Below are 8313 nucleotides of genomic sequence, written 5' to 3' on the forward strand. Positions count from 1 at the left end.
AAAGGGTTCTTGGCTTTCCTCTAAGTAATGAAGCGACGTTTATTTACATTTCTTTGCGAACATATTTAACGTGATAGTAGACATTGAAAACCTGCAAAATATTTTCTTGGCGTTTTTCTGAATAATAAAGTGTGTTTTTTCCCCTTCGAGCATATTTGACGTCACAGTAGAAATAAAAAATCTGAAAAAAAAGCGATCGTGTTTTGGTTATGAATAACGAGGTGATTGTTGTTGACATTTTGTTTTATAGCACATTTGACGTGCGTTATGGTAAAACTTTGAAACTCGCAAAAGTTATCGCGTTTTCTCTGAAAAATAGTGACGGTAATTTTTTTTCTTTTTTTTTTGTTTCTGAACACATTTGACGCGACTTTTGAATGCCGCAAAGTCGCTGTAAAGCGCAGACCGCATGGCGTGTTTTTCTGCAAGCGAAAACGCGACGCGCTAGGAACGCTCGCGCGGAAGCTGACGCGGGGGCACCCGCATGCAGACAAAGCCAAGCACCGGCGGCCGCGCGTTATAAGCGTTGCCAGATAACAGAATTCTCAACACGCGATGTAAATGTTGACCCAAATACTACAAATTGAGAATTAAATGAACAAATAAGTAAATAAAACGGCTTTGTCTGTCAAAAGAAACACCGTTTCAATTTTTATATGGAAAATAAAAATGCTTCTGAACACTTTGAAACGTGCTGAATACGAAACAGCGTACTGTGCAGGATCACGTGATAGTTCGACCGACCCTCATTGGGCGAGGGCCACTTTGACGCCTCGGCGCGCGCGTCTTGTTCTGTGTCGGCTAGAAACCAACGCTCCCGCGAAAACGCGCGCCCGCGCGCAGGAAATGACGTCAGTTTGACGCCGACGCGCCTGAATCGCGAGCAAAAACGCGCCATGCGGTCTACGCTTAATAATAGTTTTAAACATGCGTAAAACTGTAGTGTTTTACATTAATTTCATAAAGCACGATTTAACTGTTGTGAAAACCGTCGTTTATTCTTTATGCTTCCAAGAAGCTGTGCAACTAATAAAAAAAAAGAAAGGCGTTCACAATTTTTTGTGATGCGAAATTAGAGTGCAGCTCTTGAAGAGGACGAGGGGAGGGTACGGAAGGGAGGGTATTCCCCTCCTGCCCCTCTTCTTTTTTCCTCTCATTTAGCAGGAAATTTCCGCTAAATTTCCCGCTAAATTCAGCGAAAAATTTTCCGGCAATTTTAGCGGGGATCTTAGCAAAACTTTCCCGCTAAATTTAAGAGTAAATTTAGCGAAAATTTCTCCGCTAAGTTTAGTAGGCTAAGTTTCCTTGCTACATTTAGCGGGGAAATTGACATCACGTGACCTCAGCACCAATTCAGTTTCCCCGCTCAATTTAGCGGGGAAACTGCGGCGTGAACCATAACCCAACGAGCGTGGTTATGCCGACGCCGACGGCGATGACGCTCAACCCTGAAACAAGCCTAAGAACTGTGACTTAAAAAAAAAGAATATATATATATATATATATATATATATTGTGGGATTTGCGGCCCATCATCGGGCAAAAGAACCTGTGCTCCGCGCCCGGCCAGCAACGTGCGCGCGAGCCACGGTCGAGTCTCGGGGCTCGGCAGTCGGTTGGCTGCCGCCAGACAGTAAAGGTGTGTTCTATGAGACCTGCCTCGTTGGTCCTTCTTGCGGGTGAGCAGTAGCACCGAACCCTACATTATTTGGCGCCCAACGTGGGGCACGAACCCACGACCCTGAGATTAAGAGTCTCATGCTCTACCGACTGAGCTAGCCGGGCGCGGAGCACAGGTTCTTTTGCCCGATGATGTCCATCAAAGTCCATCGTTCTGCTGCGCAAAGGCGTCAAATGGCGTTGGACGGAGGCACAGCAAAATGCTTTCCTTCAACTGTCCAGAGCTATTGCTGAGACAGCATCTTTGAAGCTCCCAGACCTCAACCGTCCGTTTGTGCTGCAAACCGATGCGAGCGGCTACGGTTTAGGTGCTGTGCTGCTTCAAGACTTTGATGGTGTCTTACGACCCGTAGCGTTTGCTAGCCATACGTTGACAGCAGCTCAGCGGAATTACAACGTTTGCGAGCTTGAGTGCCTAGCCATCATATTCGCCCTGCAGAAATTCAACATGTATCTTGATGGCGCGCGCTTTGTGATCCAGTCGGATAATGCCGCATTGTCTTGGCTTCAGCGGCTGGAAAATCCGGCAGGACGATTAGCACGCTGGGCACTAACGCTTCAGAAATATGACTACACTATTGTGCACAAACCAGGCTCACAAAACAAAGTTGCAGACGCTTTGTCGCGCGCTCCGCTCGGCGAAGAGCGCGTGCTCGAGGATGCCAATGTTGTGGCTGCGATAGATGCTGGCTCGCGCTGGGGTACTTTGATTAGCCGAGATGAGCTTCGTGCTGCACAGCAGAACGATGGACTTTGTCGCAGGGTCTCTGAGTGGTTATCTTCACGAGACCGACGTGGCAACAGAGACGCTGACATGGGTTTTGACTCGTACTTGCTGGCCGAAGATGGTCTGCTCCTCCGGTACATACCTCAGATCGACGACGAGGAGGGTGGCTCCACAGACACTCCATTTCGAGCCGTGATACCTCGCCGACTTCGCACGTCCTTCATTAGATACTACCATGACTCTGCTTTGGCTGGTCACAGTAGTGGCTGCAAGACTTTTGAAAAGTTAAGCCGTACTGCAACTTGGCCAGGAATTCGTCAGGACGTGCTGAGGTACGCTCGTTCATGCCCGGTTTGTCAGAAAGCCAAACCGCGCGGTGGTCAGCCCCCTGTTCTCATGCAGCCAGTCGTGAGTCGATCCCCATGGGAATGCGTTGCTGTCGACGTCATGGGCCCTTTCCCACGCAGTCCGCGTGGCAACCAGTACTTGTTGGTTGTCACAGATCACTTTAGCAAGTGGGTGGAGCTATTTGCATTACGGTCGCTGACGTCCAAAAGAATCTGGTCGTGTCTGATGGAGACGTTCACACGCTTCGGATTTCCGGCGAAATTGATTAGCGACAACGCTACTTACTTTGCCAGCAAAGTGTTCCGAGACTCATGTGCCGCATTGGGCATACAACACAAGCGGACGTCTCCCTATCACCCACAGGCAAACATCACAGAGCGGGTGAACCGAAACCTAAAATCGATGTTAATAGCTCACACCGAGCGTCACCCTGACTGGGACGCAAAGCTCCCAGAGCTCGCGTTCGCAACTCGCACAACCGTTAACCGGTCTACAGGTTTTACGCCAGCTTGCCTTAATTTCGGAAAAGAGCTGACTTTCCCGCTGGAAAACACTTGCACGACCAACAACCGTGGCGCTGCTCGCTCATACGGTCAGTTTGCAGAAAGCCTACGATGCAGACTGAGGGACATCGTTCGTGATGCCCGGGAGAGCTTGGACGCCGCACGGCTTCAGCAGGCTGAGCAGTACAATCGTGGCCACCGGGACGTGCAATTCGAAGTTGGAGATCTTGTACTCCGGCGGACACTCCCACTTAGTGACGCCTCCAGAGGTTTCACAGCTTCCCTGGCAAACAGGTGGGATGGTCCGTATCGAGTGCGAGACAAGGTCTCACGCCTCATGTACACGCTCGTTCATTGTGAGTCTGGACGACTCGCTGGACCCGTTCATGTCACCAACCTCAAACGGTATTATGAATCGGATGACGAAGTTCTTTCGCAGGTGGAGAGTGATGCCGATCCGGGTTATAATTAAAAATAAACTTAATTCTGCGAGGACTCTTTTTGATGTTGGTGACGAAGACGAAGACGAAGACTTAGAAAATGCGCGTTGCATTAGGCTTTGACAAGAACTAGCTTCCGCACCATACAGATTGTGCGCGTAGTTCTGTGCGATATACACCGACAGTGTGCTCGCAAATTTAGCCAGTCTATTGCCGCGCCCAACGTACCGACGCTTTCTTGTAGAAGCCTCTCCAGAAGACAACTGTTGATTCTTTTTTTTCCCCTTTCGTTCTTTTCGAATCTTCGACATGTCTCGCTACCACCTCAACCGTTGCCGGAGGTTCTCTCAACCCCTTCGATTAGCCACGTGGTTTCGGGGACTACGGCAACGCAGTGGGCGGCCGAGGACCCTCTACCGGCCCTAGCTACGCCGCAAGATCAGCAGCCCCGGCTGCGGCTACAACGACGGCTACGGGACACAAAAATGGAGACCAGGATCGCTACGAAGGTCCACCAGAGCCCGACGTTACCAGCGACGGCTCCGGACGTGCCCACTCGTCCTTAAGCAGCGGACCAGCATCAGGGGTCTCCGGTGATGGTGCTCAACTCTGACAAGATGAACACCGAGAAGCTCTTCAATCTGCTCTGCCTGTATAATGATATCGTCAAGATCAAGTTTTCGAAGAACAGGAACGGCCGTGCCATCGAGCAGATGGAGGATCACCTTCCCAAGGAGTGAGCAAGGCCCTTTAAGCATCCTGAGAGTACGTCGCCCTTCAAGGACTTCATGGGCAACTGCAACAACCGCATCATCAATCCGGAGGCGGCCTCCACGAACCGCATCCGGCCGCCTGCATCGTGACAACCCCCTCCTCCTCTACCACCAACAACCAGAGAGAACAGCTACGGAGCCAGAGGACAGAGGACGGGGGAGGGGGGGGGGGGAAGTTTGTGGGATTTGCGGCCCATCATCGGGCAAAAGAACCTGTGCTCCGCGCCCGGCCAGCAACGTGCGCGCGAGCCACGGTCGAGTCTCGGGGCTCGGCAGTCGGTTGGCTGCCGCCAGACAGTAAAGGTGTGTTCTATGAGACCTGCCTCGTTGGTCCTTCTTGCGGGTGAGCAGTAGCACCGAACCCTACATTATATATATATATATATATATATATATATATTATTTATTTATGTGTGATGCGTAGGGTTACGTGTTTTCGAATAAATCCGAAAAACTCCGGAAAACACCCCCTGGTAGAAGTTTGATCGATTCGAATTTATCCGATGAACTCCGAATTTTCATGTGCCCATTCCCCCCCCCCCCCCTTTACCCCTCCCCACACAAACACACACGCACACACAAGTATTTTACAATTAATGGTTTGATCAGCGCATTCAGTCAATGGTCCTGGGAAAATGCCACCACACATTTGTTTCAAAATTCGGTCAGGACAACAGGTCATTCATTGTACTTTCGGGTCACGACAGAAGTCGCTGCTTATGTCTAGTGTGGGTCATACTTTTTGTGCTTTACAGCAGGGGTCGACCACCCACGGCCGCGGGCCGCATTCGGCCCGAGGCTCAGTTTTATGTGCCCCCCCCCCCCCCCCCCCCCGGGCAGTTTCCTCGCAGACCCAAGAACCAGACGAAACTTACGACCCTATATAGAATTAGACAGGAACAGGGAGCGCTTCCATTTGACCGGCATCCCTATAAACCTTTTTCTCGAGGGCGCCGCCGTCTTGAATTGTCATCACTTCCAGTATGGGCGAAAACATTGTTTTGCCGTCGCCACGCCGATGTAGTACATTTAAGATATAAACGTGTAACCGTTACCCATTTTCGTTTTGCCTCCCCTCTCTTTTTTTTACTATTTGCAGGTTGAAATGTCTTATTATGTTTTCGTCACCCATACCGGATATGCCTATCAGGTGGCTCGGGATGACAGTACAAGGGAAGAGGTCTATACTTGGACAGAAAATATCTCACTTGCTTTTTGCTTGTTTTTTTCTCTGCCTCCCCCACTGCCCCTGCCCCTGCCCCTGCCCGCCCCCCTCCCCCCCCCCCCTCCCCCCCCCCCTCCCCCACCCTCCGTCTTCACGACTTGCCGTCCGGCCCTCTCCGTGTCGGCTTCGTGACGACTCGGCCCGTCACTGCCAACGGTTGCCAACCCCTGCTTTAGAGGAAGGTGAGGTTGTGAAAGCTATGGAGGATAGAGATTGCATAAAGTGGGAAAGAAGGACAGTTGAACCTTCTCTATTACATCCTTTACCCCTCTGCCTCGCGCGGCAGCGCGGTAGATTAATAGTATGGGACGATTACAAGCCTCCCAGTGACCACCTCCAGGAGATTATTGATTTTAAGGTATCGAGATTTATCGAAGCGACACCTTTGTGTAAATTTTGTCGTAGGACAAATTAGTATTGCCAGTAGTAATGTCACCAACGCCAAATACAACATAAGAGAATATTAATTAATACAATCGCGCTTTTTTTGTTTGTTTAGCATACGTTTACATCTGGATATTATTACTTATTTTTAATAAAAAAACACTACGAAATTAAACTCCGTTTTTCGGAGAATTGGGAATGAAACAAAAATAAAGCTCGTTAAACTTAGAATTTTCTGCAAAAATTAAACTCCTAAAAACACCCTTCGAATTTGACGAAAAATAAACTCCGAAAACACGGAACAATAGCACACTGCCACAAGGTTCGCTCATTGTGTACTTTAAGTCGGCGTTCATAAATAAGCGTGAAACATTGAAGTGTATATATACAAATACATTACAAGCAAAAATTAGCTGCACGCCTTTTGTTTTTGTTAAAAGCTCTCTAATTGATGAATGCAACACGAGCTTAGTAGTTTCCCTGCAAACTCGGAGGAAGAAGTGACGGACTAGATAAATTAAAAGCAGTCCCGAGATTTCGCTCGTTGCAGAAAGTGTCAATTACAATGATTAATCGCTCTAAAAGGGGATGATCTCAAATTGTAAAACAAGACAACAAAGTTTACTTGCAGACTATTCTTGGATCAAAATGAACGAGCGCTATGTGATGTTTCGCCGAAGTTTGAGTCGGTGGAAATACGATTCCCAGAATTAAGGAGGAGAATTAATCGACGGGAAAAGTGGAAAAGAAAGATCGTAAATTCAAACTTCAGAGGAACTGTACTCGGCTTTGTGTGGCGACATTTACGTATGCAGGATTTTTTTTTAGGCTTTACAGATTAGATTAAAACGAAAGCCGTGAAATCTACATTTATGTCGCCTGTGCAGGCGCGTCATACGGTCACCTACACCCACAGAATGATAAATCTCACGGTAAGACGACTAATTAACAGTCATGGATGAACTTTTAATTAATTAGTGAAAATGAGAAACTTGCTGAGCGTAATAAAAAAAAACTAAATCAGTAGTTTTTTAGTTTGAAGTTTGAAGTTTGAAGTTTATTTGACATATGAAATGCCGGGGAGGGAGGAGCAAAAGGTTGCCGAAGCTACCTGACGAGGCTCCATTCCCCTTTTCGGCGCTACAGCAGTCGCAGCAGCAGTGTGGAAGTCGTAATAAAATTCAAGGTGAAAATATTTTCACAGAAACGGTTTTGACATAAATTAAACACAAACAAAACACAAATTAAACACAAACTTAACACAAACCAGACACAAACTGGGATGATTTGCCTTAAATCGATTCATAAATTAATGCATAAAATAGTAATCATCTGAATCTGGAGAGCAAGAAGCAGCGGCCCAATATTTAAGCCGAGAACGTAAAAATGTACTCTTTTATTTCCTTTTTAAAACTCCGCAAAGAAGAACAGCAATTTATAACATCTAATACTTCTGAAAATTTGTTTAAATATTCCGGAATCAAAAAGCTCAATTTCTGTGACCCGTAATTTGTGCGAATTCTCTCCTGAAGGAATAACTCATGCCGTAAATTATATGTCGTAATTTTCCTTGGATACAAATCTATAGACAAGGACCCGCTGTTTTTTATCTCTTTATAAATTAATAAGGCTAATTTGAAGTTATATTGTTGCTGAATTGTAAAAATCTTGTGTTTGGAGAAAGAAGGAGCGGTGTGGGCGCAAAAATCTAAATTGTCTATGCATCGAATCGCTTTCTTTTGTAGAACAAGTAACCTGTTAAAATTTGTAGTTCCTGTTGTACCCCATATAAGTAAACAATAGTTTAGGTGAGAGTATAACAATGCGTAATATAATTGACGTTTTAACCAACATGGAAGAAGCAATCTAAGCCTGCGTAATATGCCAATAGATTGGCAAAGTTTCGAGCAGAGGTGTTCAACATGGCGCGACCAAGTCAAACTTTCATCAAACCAGACACCAAGAAATTTATGTGAGCTTACGCTTTCTATAATAGTTCCTTCAAATGTGATACTCATGTTATAACTAACCGGTTTATTTTTTGGTTTAAAAAGAATATATTTTGTTTTACCAGTGTTAAGCTGAAGTTTATTAGACCGCAACCATAGTGATAAATTGTTTAGCCACTCATTCGACAAGAATTCTAGTTCCATCAAGTTCAAATGAGAAAAAAATACATTTGTATCGTCCGCGTACATGATAATGTCGGGTGTTTGTGGCAGATTAACAATGT

The 8313-nt window shown here is 46.6% G+C and overlaps 1 non-coding gene across 1 annotated transcript; it reads right to left on the reverse strand.

Moving 5' to 3' along the window:
- Positions 1-1712: 1712 nt before the first annotated feature.
- On the reverse strand, positions 1713-1785 carry Trnak-cuu. Its single transcript has one exon. It is a non-coding gene; the product is annotated as a tRNA-Lys (tRNA).
- Positions 1786-8313: the final 6528 nt, after the last annotated feature.

Source organism: Ixodes scapularis, unplaced genomic scaffold (assembly GCF_016920785.2).
Source record: "Ixodes scapularis isolate PalLabHiFi unplaced genomic scaffold, ASM1692078v2 PGA_scaffold0__279_contigs__length_252992795, whole genome shotgun sequence".
In the NCBI taxonomy this organism is placed as follows: domain Eukaryota; kingdom Metazoa; phylum Arthropoda; class Arachnida; order Ixodida; family Ixodidae; genus Ixodes; species Ixodes scapularis.